The sequence below is a fragment of the Macaca thibetana genome, chromosome 6 (assembly GCF_024542745.1).
Source record: "Macaca thibetana thibetana isolate TM-01 chromosome 6, ASM2454274v1, whole genome shotgun sequence".
Taxonomy (NCBI): domain Eukaryota; kingdom Metazoa; phylum Chordata; class Mammalia; order Primates; family Cercopithecidae; genus Macaca; species Macaca thibetana.
The window spans coordinates 160225596-160245324 of record NC_065583.1 but is presented as its reverse complement, the minus strand read 5'-3'; the positions used below and the strand labels follow the sequence as shown (position 1 = coordinate 160245324).

General features: G+C 38.5%; 1 protein-coding gene across 7 annotated transcripts in view; it reads left to right on the top strand.

The window, feature by feature from the left end:
• BASP1 (brain abundant membrane attached signal protein 1) overlaps positions 1 to 19729 on the top strand; it is a 1209505-nt gene that overhangs the window by 171879 nt on the left and 1017897 nt on the right. The window contains exon 1 of one of the 7 annotated variants that reach the window (XM_050794731.1): positions 7402 to 7405. The exons of the other annotated variants lie outside the window; for them this stretch is intronic. The gene's annotated coding sequence lies outside the window, so the exon portion shown is untranslated. Of the gene's footprint in view, positions 1 to 7401; positions 7406 to 19729 lie in introns of those variants that run through there. 7 annotated transcript variants of the gene reach the window in all.

Genomic DNA, 19729 nt, shown 5'->3' with positions numbered 1-19729 from the left:
ACCTATGGAAATAAAAAAAATTAAAAATAAAATAAACTTCCATTTCAGAACTTCCTGTGATGTAAGTTGACGTGGCTTCCTCTCCTCAGCTTATATTTCCATTTCCTCTGCATTGCTAATTCATTGCTAATTGTGTTACTGTTCTCCTCTTCACTCTTATGCTCTTTCTGCTATGGGATTTTGGCTTTTCAAATCTCTACAGTTGTCATCTTAATGGGGTTTGGGAAAAGTCAGCATGGTACGTATGTAATCAATTCTACATGTGTAATTGTAAGTCTCTCTTTTTATTTCCTTCTCCATTTGAAAACAGAAGTTCTCTTTCTCTTTTCCCCTCTTCCCCAGTGGTTGCATATAGGGAGTACTGGTCATGGTTAGATTTACAATTTCAGCCTAAAATGGGAGATCCTGAAAAGCCTGGCCTCAAATGGGGGGGATGCATTGACATTGTGTCTACTGGAAGAGGGTGCATGGGGGCTGGACGCTAAGCAATAAAGCATATTAGATACCTAATACCTAATTTAACAGGAGCTCCAAAAGCACTGTGATTCCTTCTTCTCTGGAAACTGCAACTGTCACATGAGGATGAGGCTCCAACAGCAGCATCTTTGCCATGGATGCCCTTGGTCCTAAACAACGAATGCAACTGGGCCAATAAGATTTTCTCCCCTTGGAGTTTCAACTTTGAACCGAGATGACAGAATTAGGAATTATCATTAACACTGGCAGCACTCTAGTGGGGAGGCCCTCAAATTCTGTTGCAGAGTCCCCAAGAACCACCAAAGTCTCCGCACGTCACAAACCCTATAGGTGAACTTTTCTTTGTGTGCCATGAGATACCATCATACACCATAGCTGACCAGGGAATCCTTCCCTTTTCACTCAAGGTGCTGCACTCGATTGCCGGGGTGCTGAGCTGAAGTTACAAGAACCAGTCACGTATATACCTTCCCCACTTTATGTTCAGTGACTTCACATTGACAAGTTGAAATCGACCATAGTGAGAGTATTTACATCACAGGAATTGGCAAATACCACAGATCAGAGTTCAGGAGTCGACCCCCTCCCCTCACCCAGAGACCTGGTTCTTAAACATTTCATAGCACAGCACTGATCGTAATCCTAGTTTACTTTTCCCTGGCCCTCAGTTTGCCCATCCCTAAATGGGCAGAATACTTCTGCTTTCCTTTCTTGTCACGAATGTTGAGATTTAACTGAAATAAACAGAAAACAAAATGAAAATTTTGAACTAGTCAAATGTTCAATATTTTTAGCATTGTGTCAATTGATTTCAATTAAACAATTATTATTAATGACATATTGTTTAATGTATTAATAATTTTATGAGAATAGAACACAGATTAGACATAGACTTGACTGGTTTATGCATAACTTGAGGAAATAAAGATAATATAGCAATATTTAAAATATATTAAGGATATAAGTAAATTTTCCATCTATTTTCTTTAGCAAGTTGCAACAACCCCCAATGAGAATCAGAGAGAGGAGAAAACTAAGTTATCTTTTAATGCCCTCCTCCCATTCCACTTGGTAGAAAATTTGAAGCATTTTTCTCTAAAAGATTAAAACAATCAGTTAGTCTGAAGATGACAAAATCAACCATCAGTATAATACATTATTGCTTTATATTTGTATAAAAATATTTTTTATAAAGTGAATCTGTACTCCTAATCTTCTTCGAGTCTATTAACACCTATTTTTATTTTACTTTAGAGTCTCAATACAACTCTCATCTTGCCTTTTTTCTTTTACTTACATATAAAATAGAGGCCCTCAGATAAAATATAGCTTGAATTTCAATTTCAGGTGCAGAGTAAGGATGTGCAACTACTACATTTAGATCCATATCTTGAGGTTTGTGTTCTGTGCTCTAAAAGTTGAATTGCCATTAACTCTATGTCCCTCATTGAAAACAGATATTGAATCAGAAAAGTATGGATATTTATCATTGTGAAAAAAAATGTGTAAGGTAAGCAATTCAGATAACATTAGAAAACTATAACAAAACAGACATGCTTATTATTTATAGGGTGCTTTTGAGAACATAAAGAAGGGACAGCCCTTGTCCACTGGGACCGTGGTTGAAGGACAAAAGAAGAAACAGGCTAAGTAAGCAAATCAGAAACATGAGTCTGAAGGAAGACGAGTTTCCCAGATGAGATATTACTGACATTCAGTTTCATTTTTCTTCTTCCTTGAGCCATCTCTCATGCCTTCTCCTGGGGGGAGAATTTTATTAGGGGACTGCATTGAAAACATTTGGTGAAACATAATTCTGAAAACAAATTTGCAAGAGAGGGATTTTGCTGAGAAAAGCCTAAGAGAAATATGTTTTTCACACATAGGGAGCGGCCTATGAAAATTTATAGGGAGAAAGGGAATATCAAGTCCTAGAGAAAATGAAGAAAAGAAAATACATAGGCAAAAGAGAAAAAACACTAAGACAAGGAGAGGAAGGGACTCAAAGACAGTTATGATGCATAACATAGTGTTATATCTTTACTTACAATCAATTCTGAATTATACAGCTCTCAGGACACAAGTTTTTATGCCTTCACCAGAATAAAGTTGTAAAGGAGGCTTGATGCAGAAGGGATTTTACTTCTTGTCCTCGTAGATGGCCTCTCCCTTCCCCCTCTTTAGGTGCCAATTATATGCTTGCCCACCAAGACCTCTCCCAGGTCTTTTATCTTTAAACTTTATCTCTGATTTGGAATGAAAAGCCTTGCCCAGCAAAAGCAATTTCAGGCATCAGTGAACAGGAAAGTTTTTTCCCCAAGCCTATGGAATCTATCATATACTATCACTTGTGTATCTTGTACACATTTTTAATTATCTTGTAGCTTTAGAGGCAGGCAAAAATGATAACTTCACAGTGCTGATAACTTATCCATATTAGAATTCAATAAATGAAATGTTCAGGATGATAAGAGTAGAAGCATATTCCAAACCTGAATAACATCATGGCCATTAGCAAGTGGAGGGCTACAGGAAATCTTCTCAGCGAAAGAAAGGAAGGTGGTCTGCACCTTGGTGATCTTTGGAAACCTCCATAAATACAACATGGTAACAATTCCTTCAGCTCTTTATGTATTCACACCTTCAACAAATACTCACTGAGCAGCTACTCTGTGTTGGGCCATGATTTTAGCATTTGCTCTCTGAACTGAGCAAGACCAAAAAAAGGTACCTGTTTCCATGGGCCTTCCATTGCAGGTGAGAAAGGAAAGAAAAAACCAAATACACAGGAAACATGTCAGCTGGTGATAAAATGCTATGCAGAGACCTGATGTGATAGATCAAAACTAGGTGGCAATTTTAAGTCATCTGGTCAAAGAAGGTCTCTCCAAAGAGGTAATATTTCAATTAAGCAAGCATGCATGGCAGTAAGATGCAGCCAAGTGAAGATCTGGGAGGGAGAACATTCCAAGCAGAGTAAATAGGTGTCCTAAGCAGGGAAGGAGGCCCATATGGTTGGAATGCAGTGGGTCAGGAGTGAGGGCATGAGGTGAAATTGGAAATGTAGGGAGAGGCCAGATCATAGAAAGTGGGTAGTGTGAGAGGAAAAATGATTGGATTTTATCCCAGTTGCTATAGAAAACTCTTGCAGGCTTTTAAGAAGTGGAGTGATTGGATCATATTTAAATTTTAAAAGATCATACTGGCCGCTGTGCACAGGATGGGTCATAAGGTGTCAAGGGGAAAAGCAGAGAGACAAGTTCAGAAGCCAACACAGCCTGCGGAATGAAAGCTGACAACAGCTTGGATTAGGTCAATAGAAATAGATATCCAGAAGAGGTCAGGCTCAGGACACATCTTAGAGTGCCCCCAACAGATGTTGTTTGTGAATTGGATAGAAAGGTACTGAGCAGGTGGGGGAACCAAATCATAAATTTTTGCTCAAGGAACTGGGTAGATAATGGTGCATTAACTGAAACAGAGATACCAGGAAGGAACAAGTTTGTTGAGGGGATGTAGAGAGATATGCATTCTCTTTGGCCACATTAAGTTTGAAATGTTTATGATATATCCAAAAGGAGATTAGATAATTAGATATGCCAGCCCAGAGCTTAGGAAGATGTCAGAGGTAATTATGTGAGAGAGTGTCGCTGATTTACAGATAGTATTAAATTTCATGGAGTAAATGAGATCTGTAGTAGTGTCTGTGGTAAAGCAGATGAGAGAGATCCCCGGGCCTCTCTGAGAACTTGTCGTCTGAGAAGGAAAAGCTTATGAAAAGAATTCAGACCAAGAGAGAATGGTATCATAGAAGCCAAGACAAGAATGTGTTTTAGAAAGTAGTCAGTTGAAAGATAAAGGAAGTTAAAAGATAAATGTAACTATTGGACATGGCAATATGGTAGTCATTAGTGACCTTGATAAAATGAGTATCAGTGGAGTGGTATTGATGAAAGTGCAGTTAGCATGGGTTGAATGATGTGGAAGGGAAAGAAATGAGTAGGAAACTGGAGAGGGATGTGAGGTCCAAGCACTTTTTAAGATAGATGATATTGAAACATTGCTTCAGTAGGGAGAGAGAAATTGATGAAGGAGTTGGATGTGGATAACAGCAGTACAGACTGCCTGAGAACTCAAAAAGTGTTGGGATCCAGGGTTTAAGTAGAGAAGTGGTATTAGAAAGCGACAAGAGCCCTTAATCCACAGTAAAAAGAGGGAAGTCAGGAAATACAAGAGAGATGGAAATAAATTGACAGATTTGATGGTGGGAAGAGCAGAATTCCCATCTGATTGCTTCTGTTAATAACTTATAAGATAAGGTCATCTGCTGAGAGGCAGAGAAGAACATGTAAAAAGATTAAGGGGTGTAAAATAGACATTTTGGACAATGAGAAATTAAACACGCTAGGGAAATGCAGTAAGATCATGGGACAATGTTGACCATTCATTGAAGATTTGTTGATAATTAGTTGAAATCATTTACAGTATGCCAAATTGACATCACTGTGTAATTTTCTCCAGTAATGTTTAGCTGCTTAAATTTCAGCATGGAGAAAGTAAACAGCTGAATTGGAACTACAGGGGAGATTTGCAGATAAAAGCAACATACAGAAGTAAGAGTTTTTGATGGAGTAATTAAAATGAAAGGTCTGAAAGCAAGGGTGGTTAAGAAGGAAAGTGATGGCATGAGGCTTATAGTATGGTTTGGCTCTGTGTCCCCAGCCAAATTTCACCTTGAATTGTAATAATCCCCACGTGTCAAAGGCAGGACGAGGTGGAGATAATTGAATCATGGGGGCAGTTTCCCCCATGCTGTTCTCCTGATAGTGCATGAGTTCTCATGAGATCTGATGGTTTTATAAAGCACTATCCCCTTCATTGGTCACTCATTCTCTCTCCTGCTGCCCTGTAAAGAGATGCCTTCTACCATGATTGTATGTTTCCTGAAGCACCCTAGCCGTGCAGAACTGTGAGTCTATTAAACACCTTTTCTTTATAAACTACCTAGTCTTGGGTATTTCTTCATAGCAGCATGAAAACAGACTAATAGTTTGTAACAGCTCATGAGAATTTTTTGAATTATACTTGGAAGAATTGAGATGGAAAAATAGTTCAAGTGGAAGGAATAGAGAAGGTTGCCTGGAAGGTAGGAGTTAGAAGTCAGTGCTTGATGTCAAGGTTATTAAGTAATCTCCTTATTGATGATGACTATGTCAAGAGTGAAACCGTAAGAGTGAATTGCTGGAGTGGATGGAGAAAAAGTAATAGAGGTGAATGGCTAAGGAAATAAGAAACCAAAACGTGGGGATAGGTCCTAGATATGGATGTTGAAGTCATCAAGAATGGTGAGGGGTTGAAATGAAGAGACAGTCTAGTAAAGTCATCAACAGTTCAGCAAAATGAGATGTCACCGAATACTGGTTGAAGGTAGCAATTAGGAGGAAATGCAGTTAGTACAGTCTAATGGCAGGGACACAAGGGAGCTGAAGGTTTAGAAGAAAGGGAAGGAGAAATTGTGTAGAAGCAACAATCAAGAAAATGCAAGATATTCCTAATGCCAAGTCCAAAGTTTTTTAGGATGTGGGTGACTAAAAATCTTCTGTTCAACATGTTTACCAGAGAAGCAGTGTTATGGAGCAAGAAGAAGATGAAGAAAAGAGGTTAAGATGGAATACCGAGGAAGTTTTGATGATAGATATAGATCATTTTCCATGTCATCCAACAAATACTCTTCGGTCTGGGCAGAGTTCTGGGTATTGTGTGTGGGTACAATGATGAACAAGACAGTCATGGTCTCTGCTCACAGGGAACTTGCATTCTGGATGGAGGAGGGGAAAAATGAACAAATAATAAAGAAAACAAATCAGGTACAGCTTTAGGCAATGAAGGGAATTTAAACATGTGATTGTGATCTGACCCAACAGCTTCTATAGATTAGGGACTGATGAGGGACACTTAAAACAGGGCCCAATGCTAATGCTAGGAGATATACCTGGTGTAAATAACGAGTTAATGGGTGCAGCACACCAACATGGCACATGTATACATATGTAACAAACCTGCACGTTGGGCACACACCCTAGAACTTAAAGTATAATAGAAAAATAAATAAATTTTAAAATAAAATAAAAAAACAAATATTAAAAAAAAAAATCAGGACCCAGTAGAAGGGTTGGGACAAGCAGGGATAGAAACGCATTCCGATTAGTGGCTGTACAGGGAAGTGTAGGGTGCATAGGCCATGGGATGCTGAATCACTGGGGGTGGACTAGGGCATGAGATGTGTTAGGAAGGATTGCAGCTCCAGGTGGCATAGCAACTGTGTTAATGTCCTAGGACTGTTGGAACAGAAATCCCATAAACCAGGTAGCTTGAAATAACAGAAACTTATTCTCACAGTTCTAGAGGCCAGGAGTCCAAAATCAAGGTATCAGCAGGATTGGTTCCATCTGGAGGCTCTGGAGGAGAATCTGTCCCATGCCTCTCTCCTCGCTCCTGGTGCCTGCCGGCCATCCTTGGCTTTCCTTGGCTTGTGGCTGAATTGTTCTACTTCTGCCTGCATCTTCACATGGCTGCCTTTCCTCTGTATGTGTCTGTGTCTTCATGTCGCTGTGTCTCTATCTCCCTCTCCTTATAATGACACTAGTCATGGGTTTTAGGGCTCACCTTACCCCAGTATGACCTTATCTTAACTTGGTTACTTCAGCAAAAAAAACTCATTTCCAAATAAAGTAACAGGTTCCCAGGTGCTGGGTGGGCAAGAATTTCAGGGAGACACTATTCAACCCAGGACAGCCGCCAAGGGTTGTTGCCCCAGGCTCATGAGGCTAAGGACTTCCTCACGTCTTCCAAAGCAGGGCATTGCGGTGTAGTGATAAGGAGGGCTAAGTACATAGACACTGACTCCTAGCCCTGCGGCGGGGTGGGGGGGGGTGTGGCTTGAGCAATAGCAAGAGGTGAAAAGAGGGGAAATAGAGCACATCTAAATTGAGATTCCAGCTCGACTGTGGAGGAGACAGGCAGCATCAGCAAGTATGATAGACTGATTATGCTGTGGACTAGATTAAATGCATATGTTGAACTCCTAATCTCCAATTTGACTGTATTTGGAGATAGGGCTGTTAGGAAGGTAATTAACGTTAAATGAGGTCATAAGGGTGGGGCCCTAATCCCATAGAAATGACGTCCTTACAAGGAGAGGAAGAGACACCAAAGAGCTCTGTGTCTCCTGCGAGCACAGAGAAAAGGCCATGTGAGAACAGGCAGAGGCTACTATCTACAAGCCAGGAACGGAGGCTTCACCAGAGTCCATCTCTGACAGTGCCTTAACTTGAACTTTTAGCTTCCAGAACTGTAAGAAAATAAATTCCTGTCATTTAAGCACCCAGTTTGTGTTGCTTTGTTACGGCAGCCCTAGCAGTCTAAGACAGCAAGTCTTCACTTTAGGTATAATAAATAGAAGTCAAATGTCCCACAGAGATAAAGGTGAAAAGGGAGATAAAAGAAGGAACAAGGGAGTAGTATGTCCTGTAGGAACACCTCTTTAATATGGCAGAGTTTCTGATTTGATTATGAAGGATTTTTTATTAAACAAATATTTATTGTGCACTTATTATATACAAGCCACTTAGTTGCATTGCTAAATTTCAGACACCTGACAAACTCCAGTGGAAATTAATAGACTTTGATCTGATGCCAAAGAGAGAATGACTGTGTAGGGCCATTGTGTGCTTCGCCATTTCTAGGCATCAAATGGAAATAATGTTCACCTTATGGTATTGTGTTCTCAAAGAGATGAAAAATAAACCTATACTGTGAAAGTCATATGATATTAATTATTTCTTAACATTGGGGAAAACGTTATTTAAAAAAAAAAACAATATCCTGGCATTACAGACATTGTTCTTCATGTCATCTCTAGCAGCAAGAGCTGAAATTGTTTCATCCACTTCCCTGTGTCTTACATTTCTAACCTCATGTTTTATTCCCCCTATCCCAAGCCATTTCCATTTGATTGTCACATGGGGAATTATTTTGACCCTTGATAACAAGTTTAGAAGCTTCTTGCAATCCAGTTTCACAATTTGCATTCACTTTCAGCTATTCCTGAAAGAGCATACAAATAGCAACCGAACGGTCACTCCGAAGGTCTGGTCTGGTTTAACATCTTTATTAGCAATCTGGAAGAATAAGAAAACACCACCGTAATAAAATCTGATTCTAAGTTGGGAGTTGCTGCAATGACAGAGGAATAAATTGAGGAGAAAACCACAGAGTAACTGAAATTCAATGTGGCAAGTTACAATCTAATATATCTTGGAACTAAAAAAGAATTCAAAACATGGACTGTCAATAGATGAGTGAAATCAGTCAAATATTAATGACCTAGAAGGCCTAAGGGTGATGGCAAAGTTAATTGTGTGTGTTAGCAGAACTGAGATGGGCTAGACAATGATCAATGCTATTTTGTACAGCAAGTAAGGAAATAAAGTGAAGAAGGAAAATGTAAAAGATTGGTGAGATGGCATCTAGAATTCGATATTGTACTAGATGTGTTATTATTTGAAAACTTGCTCAATTCTAGAGAGGTTAAAATCATATATCAAAGGAAGAGAGGAAAGAGAGGACTCACATTGGCAAAACCATGTTGGATGAAGAATTAAAGTAGATAAATATGATCTGGCTGCTTTAGCAATTATTAAAGATTGCAGAAAGCAGTGTAGCATAGTAACTAAGAACGTCAAAGTCAGATTGGCTTTGAGTCTCCCATTCTGCCACTTATTGGTTGTTTGACCTTGAGCGAGTTATATAACTCTTGAAGTCTCAGTTTCTTCCTCTCAAAATCAGAAATAGGAGTAACTCATTCTTAGTGTTATTTGACAAGTGAATGAGACAGAGCATGCTGAAATAAATTAAATTCTCAATAAATGTTGACTAAAACAAACAACCATAATGATGGTCCACACATAACTGGAAAAGTTTTATATTAATATATACACATTTTGGTCAAAATTTTATTTATTTTTAATTAGGGATCATTTTTGCAGAGGAATTTTTCTAGGTGTGACAGTCAACTTAGAATTTCCGCGCAACTATTCGACGGCTTTTCTGGAAGCAGAGTGTTAATGATAAGTAGTTCACTGTCCCATCAGTTTCTCCACTACCTAATTCTACCATCTGTCCTCCCATCTCTTCCTAATCAGAATAGCCCTAATAGGCAGTCCTAGATCTAGTGGTTTTTTTAAAAACCAAGAGAATATGGAATGAGAACCAGATGGTAAATTTGAGCATATCTAGGACAATCACTTTATTTAGCTACAAAAGCAAACAAACAAAATTAAACAGTGGTTTCTCCTTTTTATATGTTGGTTTCCCTGGCCAGATATCTCCTTGAACTTTTCAGATGACAGAAAAAAACAAAATTCTACCCACTCTTCATGTAGCCCTATAATCTCAAACCAAAGCATATCAAAATTAGAGCGTATTTTGGTTGTGTCATTTTTAAACGTCTCAGTCATGTGTAGCTGCTTCCTGTTGCTTATGTCAAGTCTTCTGTGATTCAGGCTGAAGGGCAAATTGAGATATTCTTTTCTTAAAGGGAAATATTTCTCATGAACTGAAGGCTACAAGGATGGACAAAATGTGAGAATTCCAGCAGGAAGATGTTGTAAATCACCTGGTTAGAGAGAGTTTCTCTCTTCCTGAAGTTCGCTTGCAGATTTACATGCTTCCCAAAGACAGGGGAGGTAATGAAGTGTGTTCCTGTAAAGGTCATTTTCTGATGCTAGAAGCCTGGCTTGCCCATTGTAATCGACTCTGCTGTGTTAATTAACAACACTGGACGCATTCCTTTTTCAATTGAAAATTTGTGCTCCAACGGCTTGATCAATCTGATAACACAAAATAAAAATCATTCTGCTCCCAAAGACTTTTTTTTGAGAAAATAGGTGGATGACATAATACTTCCAGACATAGTCCAGACATATCAAATTTTTTTCCCAAATTGAATGTTTTTGAAGAGTTAGTAAGAACTATCAAGTAGATTCTGGCAGAGATATTACTTTGAGATAACAGATCAATCATCTCAGCCCTTTCTATATATCTTGATTTTAATGCCATTGAAATAACTTTAGGATATTTCCAATGATGCATAAAACCATATTTTATAAATAATTATGAAGAAGATTTGGAGTTTAAAAAACAATTTAATTAGCTTGACAAATACCTCACTTCTTCCCTTAACTTTGTGACTCCACACTGTGACAGAAACAACAATATTTCAACGTTTATAGTTCCTTTTACCAAACATTCCTTTTTGCCCAAAGGAAGGATCAAGAGTCTTCCTCAGGAAACGGGAAAAGTGGTGCTCTACTTTTGTGTAAACCTGAACACCAAAAAGTTATAATGTTCTACTTTAGAATTCAATGACATTAAAGACACCTTATTATTTGGAAAAGTATTTTTCCAAAAACAAAAGTGCTAATAGAGTCCAGACATGTATCAAGTAACCACCCAGCTCTTGATCTGCAACTGGAAGTATCTTATCTTAGTTTTGTTTGAGAGTGTTTTTCTAGCTTATTGAAACAACAGTGTGCCTATTTACTTTTCACTTGTATGCTATTATGAGAATTGAACAATTAGGAGACATACTGAATTTTTTTCAGCTTGGGGTGTCCATTTAGTGTGTTTTCCTGTCTGAGATAAAGCTGTGTAAAACACAAAGTTGAATCAAGTGATTTTTATGACAGTTTCCCACCTGCTCTCCCGGTATGGCAAATAATCCCACACTTTGGTGAGCTGTTTTATGTTGATTTGGCCTCAGTTTTGGGTAAATAAGTGTTATTTGATAATTTGATGATCAAATTGTCTATATCTGACTAGCAGTAAGCACGCACTTTCGATTAGTTGTTAGCTTTGACTAGATATAACTAATTCTTGATTTTTCCTAGATAAATTTTGTTAGAAAAATATTTTGTTGCTAAAGTGTCCTTTAGACTTCCTTTGGTAAAAAATAAAAATTAACAAACTGATTACTTGGAAGAAAAGAATAGACTTCTTGCAACACCTGCCTTGTGTTTCTGTCTCCATAATGACTTGGATGATTTCATCTCTTCAGGAGCGTCAAAAAGATAATGTCTATCCAATCTGCCTCTAGATGATCTTGTCTGAGACAGTTTAGAACATTTAACAACTTTGCCTTGTACCAATCCGAGTAATTATGCCCCATGTGATTGAATCACATATTTCCTGCTGCATCAAGGTTATCCAGATATCTGGAGCAAATTCCATTTTGTTGTAGGTAAAAGCAAGCTGTCCTGCATTAGGCCCGATAGCACAGCATTAAACGTCTGCTACCTTAGGCATGTTCTTCACTTTTCAGATTAAAATGTCTGATAAAGACATTTGTATATTTTCATTTGCCATTTATTGCCTATGACTTGGAAGTCTATTCTCCCAAAATGTCCTTGGTTATGAAAGGGAAAGGATGGAGACAGTTCTCTGTTATATACTACAGAAAATGAGTTCTCTATTTATTCCACTAAGCCCCTTCTTCTGTCTCTCTCTAAATTGCTCAGCCTGTAATTGATACATTATCTTTTAAATGCTTTTACATCAAGAAGGCTGTGTTGCTTTCAAAACAGTTAAAATATTAAATCTTGAAGTCAGATGATAATGTAAAAAAAAAAAAAAAAACAGTTAAAAAGTCCTTATGCACCTAGAATTCTGTTCCATAAGAAGGGAAATTAAAACAAAAAAGAAGGAGGAAAGGGAAAAAAAGCTAGTCCTCAAAGCATTTAATGCTCGAGGGTTAAAAAAAAAATGAGATGAAGAAAAAGAAACCAATGTAAGACAATTAAATGTTGAAATTCAGAGTGCAGAGTTAACTGGATATCTGAGAAAGCAAAAATCACAAGGAACTGGAAAGTCTTTCAGAGCAATGATTCCGCGTATGCTCCAGGGCTTCACGCCATTCCTAGTGAATCAGAAGCGCTGAGGAGGAGACCCAGGAATTTGCATGTTAACCAAGTCCCAGAGGATTCATATGTGCAATGATATCTGAGAGCCGCTCATATATTAAGTCCAATGCATTGAAAAATAGCACTGGCCCGACCCCTAATGGTCTTGATGGCCTTTAATTTGTCCAATAACATTACCAAATATTTATCTTACTTATCTCATTCAGTTATCAAAATACTTGACTAACCCCCTCTGTCTGGTAGCGTTCTCTTCAATATCTACCATCTCTCCCCACAATTACGGTAACAGCTGCCTCGCAGGTCTGTGCTTCCACTCTTACGCACTACCGCCCGTTCCCCAGAGTAGCCAGAGGTTTTAAAAAATGAAAATAAGATTCTATTATTTTTCTTCCTAAAACTCTCCAGTGGTTTCCTAGAACACTCAGAGTAAAATTCAAAATGCTTCTCCTGGGCAGCAAAGCAACTTGACTTCATCCCTGCCCCGCCCTCCCCTCCAGCCTTATCTCCCCTTTCTCCCCCTTGCTTTCTGCTCATTCTTTTTCTGCCACAGTTGCCTTCCTTCAGATCCTCAAATATAATAAACCTGCTCCTCCCATAGGGGCTTTTGAACTTGTAACCGGTCTATTGAATGGGCTAAATTTGGGAGGGTTCCGTCAGGAGAGAGTTTGATTCTTCACCCACCACTGTTCTAAAAGATTCTCTGTTGAACTTCTCCTCCCTTCCCTTTCAAGCTGTGTCAGACAGTCCCTTAGCTTTCCGCTCACTTTCTAAATGAAAAATGTGGTCTCACCCCCCAGTGTAAAGAGCGTTAGCTCCCCCCAAGCTCAGGTCTGCTTCTCTGCTCAGGAACCAGCAGGAGGGGGCAGCTCGGGTCCCCTTCTTTCCCTCTTCTTGCTTTATCTACTCCTTTCTAGCATCTGGCATCTCTTGGATGGGGAGAATGAGGAGGGATTAGCAATAATAGATGCCACAACTGGTTACGTACCTGGAGCTACTTGAGTTATCTCTTGCTTTCAAATGTACTCTGCCAAGGCTGACACCTAAATGCTAGCTCTGCCATGTGTGGTTACCATGAATTCTTGAGAGACACCCTCCACCCCACTGCCACTACTGCAGAGGCCCCTGCTCCACACCATTCCCCAGTGTGAGCAATGCATTCTCTGGCCATCTCTTCAGCCCCACCTCCACCACTCATCCATCTCATGGCACCTGCTTGGGATCCTCCCCCTCAGCAGGCAGCCTTTGGGTGGGGTCCTTTCAGGCAGCCTCCATAAAGCCTGTAAGACTGTTGGGCACATTCCCACGTGTGTGTCCTTTCCTCCCCTACAGATGCAGAATCTTTCACTGCTGCACACTTTCCTCATCCTACCATTGCCAGCCTCTAGCCAGGCTCTATCTTCAGACTTTTCCAACCAAAAGGTGGGCAACAGCCTCTCAGCCAACCAAATCTCAGATTCTCCAAGGATTGCCTTTTAGTTTGTGCTGACAGCAGTAGTCGGGTCTCTCAGTTTCTGTAAGCAAGCTCTGTGAGTGGAAACAAGAGTCCACTCTCCCTTGGGCCCCTGGAAGTTACTCAATTGCTGTCTCCTGCACAGGACTTAAAAAAGGGACCAGGATTTGTTCCTTTCTCCCCAACAGAGAAAGGGAAGCGAAACCACTGCACTTTTTTCCCTACAAATACACTTCAAAGTGTGCTGTACTCGGTGACAATCTGGCAATTTCTTGTCTACCTCCTGGCAAGTTATATAGGGAGTGTTTCCAGAACCTCTCTTCAGAACTTGAGGAGGCTTTATTACTCACTGCTTTCCATCCTGAGGATTTAGTCAACCTAAAAGGAAAGTCCCATTCCTTTGGCCCTTCTGTTCTGATTGCTTCAGTTAGTCATTGCTGTATGAAAAACCAACCCCCAAAGTAGTGACTTAACAAGTTATTTCTCACAATTCTGTGAGCTGACTGGGCTCAGTGGGGTGGTTCTTCACCTCAATAATGATTATGTTCACTCACCTGGTTGCTTTCAGGTGGGATAAGCTAGAAGGTTTGTGAAGCCTTCACCCACATGTCTGGCACTTACATGTTGCTCCACATAGCCCTCCCTGTAGCTTGGGCTTCCTGACAGCATGGCAGTTTCAGAGTGGTTAAACTTTTTCAAAGGCAGCTGACCTCAAAGAGGGAAAACAGAAACTGGTAGGCCTCTAAACATATAGGCCTGGAACTGGCACAGCTACATATCTGCCAAAACAACTCATAACGCCAGTTCAGATTCAAGTGAAGGGTGACGACTCCACCTCCTGATATGCAGAATAACATGTCCATATAGGAAGGGAAGGACTTGATGCAAGCCATCTTTGGAGACTTTACTACACTGACTCCTCTGCCTGAAAGGTTATTAATATTTCCAAAGATCTTGACATGGTCCCTGGCCTTATTCTCACTATTCAGCACTCAGCACTCAGATAAACATCATTGCCAAGGCCATCACCAACCCCACCTATCTCAAATAAACCTACTGTCACTTTGACTTTACTTTCTTCATCGCATTTCCTGATTTTTGTTTATTGTATATTGCAATTACTTATTGCATATGGTTTATTTTTTGTTTATTGTCTATCCTTAACTCTGCCTATTCCCCATTGCTCCCTGATAGCAAGCAACTTGGCTTTCTTATTCTCTACACACTCTTCGTAATCTAGAAAAGAGAGAGGACTCAATATTCTTTCTGAATGAATGAACACCTAGCTCAGTTCAAGCCAGCACTAGTAAACGTGGTTGGTGAAAACAAATGTCTTTTTCGATCCTAGGTGAGAATAGTATTTTTAGAACATTTTATTTATTTACTTATTTTTCTCTCTAGAATGACAGATTTCCTGATGAACATATAATGCAAAATTAGTATTTCTGCTTCCTAATAACATTTTGTATTTCTTCTGGATAAAATAATCTCAGGTTTCACAAAACTTCTTAATTTCAACAAATGATTGAACAGAATTTTATTTTCCCTGGGCAAAGTCCAGGGATAATATTCACATTACACCTGATTTTCTTTCTGTCAGTAGTGTAATGTTAGAGTAAAGGAACATCCTTAAAGACGTCATATCTTAAGGTGGTACTAGGCAACCCAGAGATTTATGCCATTACTTTTATTGGGTTAATAATGATAATAGCTAAATGTTTTACGCAGGTACTTTGTGCTGGGTCTTGGGCTATGTACTTCACATGGACCAGCTCAGGGGTCGTCCTAAGTCTTATGACCAGTAGAGTCTTCTGTTGCCTTTGGGCAAGTGTTTCTGACCCTTGGGAATATGCTTTAACAAGTATCACCATTTAAACAACTTCCCTCCTAATCCTCTTGAATCTCTAAAAGAAGAGAGAGAGGTACTTGGATACATTACTTTTCAAGGGTGGCTGATCCCCTCCCTGGGACAGCCATGTTATAATGTACTACCTTATCAATTTAAAGATGAAATTCACAGCATTTCTTTTTAACTTTGAGATGTTGGTCAACTCTGTTCCCCAAAATAGGATACTGCTGACTTCATAAAAAAAAATCAGTTATGTGAGTTTTAGTGGTCTCTTTTAAATTGCATTTGTATTTAATGACATCTTTCCTTAAGGGAATAAAGATACCTGCAAGCCTGATACTTTATACTTATTATTATGTACATCTGCCTATACCTTAAATAAATACAAATTTTTGCATACAAATATGTAATCATATGATATGGTAAATGCTATTCTAAAAATTAATGTTTTGTTAAAATTTTTCCAAGATAATGTGAATGTATTTTGGTTTCTTTTCTTTCAAAATTGACAGATTTGCTTGGGTTTTCTTCTTACAAATACTTTCCATAAAGTATCCAACTAAAATGCTTGGAAATGTGTCCACCCAGTGGCTACTCCTCAGTGCCCACAACCTAACTGACTATTCCCTGTTGAAAACTCTGGTCTCAAAATCACTGTTCATTTAATTGATGGCCACTGTCTTCATCATGCAGCTGTTAGCCTATCAAGATGATAGTTAATGAACTTGGCAATATACCTTGCATTAACTTTTTGCCCTAAGATTAATCATGGGAAATATTTTTAAATGCACTTCTGATGTGCTAAACTTCTCTAATAAATATGATTAAGTAAAATAAGTTGAGAGGAAGAATATCAATTCTAGGAAGATTGCTTAACATTAGGCAGTGGATTTATATTTGAGTAAAGAGAAATTTAGTGTCTGTACGTTCATGGCTATTAGAGATAATTTGGCTGAGATCCAAACACTGAGCTCTGCCTTCATTGAGCTAAGCCAGGAAAACACTGATTGTATGTCAAGATGACGGTTTTCAGTAGAGTCTTATTTAGGGATTTAGTTTTGCATATAGTATGCTTTTTTTCTATTCTTCATATTAAAATAAACATTACAATTCCTTCTATAATAAGAATAGAGCATATTCTATGACTAACTCTATGAGGACAGTAAACAATGTTGAAATAGTAGACTCCTAGGAACAAAATGTGTTTGATTAAAAATATTCTTCTAAAACATATAAGTAAATTTTATATTAAATATTAATTCTTTCTAAACAAAATCTATTTACTCACTTTTTAGAAAAAAAAATGTAAAAGGCCCTTGCTGCTGCTGTTACTGCAACTATCCTGACTATAACTATCCCTCTAATATCCATCCTTCTGAGTGCCATCAGTTTAGCCTTTATTGGCTCATTTGATATTAGATTAACTCTAGGAATAACAAATCAGCTATATGATACTTAGAATAACAAAGATTATATCGGTCAGTAGAAACACTTTTTATGATATAATTCTTATTTTAGTTTCTAAGCTTCTGCACAGCAAAGGAAATAACGAAGTGAAGAGACAACCCACAGAATGGGAGAAAATAATTGCAAACTATCCATCTGACAAGAGATTAATAGCCAAAATATATAAGGAGCTCAAACAACTCATAGTAAAGAAAAAACAAAAAACAATAACATAATTCAATTAAAAATGGGCAAAAGATTCGAATGGATACTTTTCAAAGGAAGACACCGAAATGGCCAACAGCTATATAAAAGAATGCTGGACATCACTAATCATCAGGGCAATGCAAACTAGAACAATGAGGTATTATCTCACCCCAGTTAGAATGACTGTTATCAAAAAGACAAAAAATAATAAATGCTGGCAAGAATGTGGAGAAAAGTGAACCCTCAAACAATGTTGGTGGGAATGTAAATTGGTATTGTCATTATGGAAAACAGTATGAAGGACCCTTAAAAAACTAATAATAGAACTACCATATGATCCAGCAATCTCACTGTTGTCTATATGTCCAAAAGAAAGGAAATCAGTCTATTGGAGAGATAACTGCACTCCCATGTTCATTGCAGCATTATTCACAAGAGCCAAAATATAGAATCAACCTAAGTGTTCATCAACAGATAAATGGATTTTTAAAATGTGACATATATGTACAATAAAATATTATTTACCCATAAAAATAATGAAATTCTGTTATGTGCAGCAACATGGATGGAACTGGAGGTCATTATATTAAGTGAAATACACTAAGTGCCTGGAAATAGCCAGGCATGAAAAGATAAATATCGTGTGTTCTCACTCATATGTGAGAGCTACAAAAGTCATCTCATGGAGGTAGACAGTACAATGGTGGTTACCAGAGCTGGGAAGGGAAGAGGGAAGACGAGGTTGAAGAAAAGTTGGTTACCGAGTACAAAGACACAGTTAGATTGAAGGATAAATTCTACTGTTTGGGAGTGCAGTAGGGAAATTATAGTTAATAATAATGTATTGCATATTTCAAAATATCCAGGAGAATTGCAATGTTCCCAACACAAGGAAAATAAAAATGTTTGAGGTGAGGGATATCTCAGTTACCCAAATTTGATTGTTTCAGGTTGTAAACAGGCATCAAAACATCACGTCTATCCCCAGAATAGGTGCAATTATGACACATCAATAAAAAAATTTTATAAAACACAAATAAAATAAATAAATAAAGTAAATAATTCCTTTGGATTTAAACTTTTCATCATTCATTCAGGTCTAAAATATTGCTATTTTTGAACATTTTGATATAATTGAGTTAGTCATTTTCTCCTATGCCATTTAAAAACCCAAAATGACAATAATGATGACATCAATTTGGGGATAATGGCAACCACCACTGAAGAGAGGAAATTAATTTATATTTGAGTGGGATTCATTTTGTTTCAGGCACAAAATCAGTACTCTCTTCCCTCTCAGCTCAAAATGGACATACTGGGACAGAAAAATCCCATTCAGGCTTCCTGTGCTCAGCCTTCCATCTGGTTTAATCTTAACTGAAGGTGAGAATCACAGAGTAGATGTGAGTGAAGGAGGAGCAGCTGATCTCTCCACTGAGCAGAGGGATGGTAGCTGTTGCCGTAAGTGGTCTTCTGCTCCAGTCATAATATCCATTTAGCCCCCTGCTTTCAGGACATGGCATCACTCACACAGAAGTTTCATTTCTTCATTGGATGACAGATTTTAAGCTTCTAAAAATTATTCAGAGAATAATTTTTACTTTTACTTTTCAAAACAGCTGCACAAAAAAACTCTTGAGCCAAAGTACTCTTTCTTTAGGTTTTGACAAGAAAAAGACATGGAACTAAGATGATTTTATTTTCAAAACTCTCATTTCAAGCTAATAAATATTTACTAAATGTTTACAGTCTATAAGGCACTGTATTAATTGGAAGATAGGGATTAGATCCAGTTGCTGATAATCTGATCGGGGAGAGACAAACATGCACTAATAATCTGGTATACACTGAATTGTGCCAAGTGGTACCAAAGAAGCTCAAATCCCCTGGGGGTGGTAGGGAAGTGGAGCTTTCTGGAGAGGTGGTGATTCAGTTGAAGCTGCAAAGTCTTCCACAAAGAGAAAAAGCATTATGGACCCAGGAAGAAACTTGAACAAAGTCCAGCAACCTGAAGACTCAGGTCTCATTCTGGGAAGAAGACTACAGTGAAGGATGGATAGAGGAAGTGATGTGATGAAGGGAGAGATGAAACTGTCAAGGATGAAAGATCTCATCTTCTTGTAACCCCTTTTGTCATCACTATTTGGAAGTGTAGAAACGTCTAGTCCATCTGCAGAAGGTGTCTTGCTACTGTACCACTGTGCAGAATTCAGAAGTTGATGCCCAACAGTTTGTGCATTTCCTCTTGATGACCTGTCACTTGTAATGAGACCATTCAGGGAGTCCCATGGCAGTCTCCTTTTTGTCGCTTCTGATACCCTT